The sequence below is a fragment of the Chrysochloris asiatica genome, unplaced genomic scaffold, assembly GCF_000296735.1.
Source record: "Chrysochloris asiatica unplaced genomic scaffold, ChrAsi1.0 scaffold00005, whole genome shotgun sequence".
Classification (NCBI taxonomy): Eukaryota; Metazoa; Chordata; class Mammalia; order Afrosoricida; family Chrysochloridae; genus Chrysochloris; species Chrysochloris asiatica.
The window spans coordinates 38,924,753-38,926,329 of record NW_006408523.1 but is presented as its reverse complement, the minus strand read 5'-3'; positions in this window follow the sequence as shown (position 1 = coordinate 38,926,329).

The following is a 1,577-nucleotide window of genomic DNA, read 5'->3' as shown; positions in this document are numbered from 1 at the left end:
AAAAAAAAAAAAAAAAAAGGCAATGGAATGACATATACAAAATTCTGAAAGAAAAAAATGGCCAGTCAAGAACGATATACTCAGCAAATCTGTCCTTCAAGTATAATGGTGAAATTAGGACATTTCCAGATAAACAGAAATTAAAGGAATTTTTAATAACCAGACCAAATTTCCAAAGAATGTTAAAGGATGTCCTTCAGACTGAGAACCAACAACAGCAGAAAACAACTTGAGATTAACATACATGACAACACCACCCAGAGTTCAATCCAGGTATATTGCTGTTGTTAAGTGCTGTTGAGTTAGTTTCAATTCATAGCAACCCTATATAGGGTTTCCAAAGAGGAACTGGTGAATTTTAACTGCTGACCTTGTGGTTCAAACCAACCTTGCAGTCCAGTGCTTTATCCCACAGCATCACACCAGAACTCCAATTATCTAAACTAAAGCAACTGTACAATAATGAAAATAAGAAATCAGAAATATCCATTTATAATGAAGTCAACAACACATCAAACAGAGGGAATATTGTAAACACCAAACTTCCAAATAGTGAAGGGATACAGCAAGATGGCAGATTAGGCAGAAAGATTGTATGGATCCTGTACAACAATGATTGTTGTTGTTGTTAAATGCCTTTGAGTCTGTTCCAACCTAAAGTGACTCTATATAGTGTTTCCGAGACTGTAAATCTTTATGGGAGCAAAAAGCCTCATCTCTCTCCCACAGAACTGCTAGTAGTTTTGAACTGCAGACCTTGAGGTTTGCAGCCCAATTCATAACCACTACGCTACCCGAGCTCCTTACAACATCATACAACAATGATATGGACAACCAAATGAAACAGATGCGGATGACAGTCCTGGCACCCTGGGCTTCAGATGAAATGATAGAGAAGTGGACTGGGTGTTTCCTAGGAGACAGACTGGTGACCTGTGCTGGTCAACCAGCTGGATCAGCTTCAAAGACAAGAAAACATAATTGGTATTGCAGAAATGTATTTCAAACATCAATGGACTTTGATTTTCATCTTTCTAAGTCTCAAATTGTGTCTGGCCTCAAGGTCTCTTGATGATTTTTATGAATTGTTTTTTTCGTATGTTTTTCCCTTTTCATTTTTCATCACCATTATATTTAATTTGGTGCTTAGTTACCTCACACCTGGACCATTGAAGTAATCTGTCCTCTAATTTGTCCTATCTTCCTCCATGTTTTACTGCATCTCCCAATTTCAGCACAATCACCCCAAAACATTACGTTTATGGTGCTAAAACTCTGAGAAAGAAGGGACTTCCATAACTTGCCACTACATACACATGGACACCAAGTCTTTTGCATCATTGGAGCCTTTGTCTTGGGTAAGGACAAAGACACATGTCTTCTTAAATAAAATGAAAGTTCTTAGTGACCTTAGGAAAAATCATTTCGTTTCTCTTTCTGTCTTACTCCACATATCCCTTCTACATGGAATATGGAGCGCTGGTAGCGTAGTGGTTACGAATCGGGCTGCGAACCGCGAGGTCAGCAGTTCGAAACTACCAGCTGTTCCGCGGGAGAAAGATGAGGCTTTCTGCTCC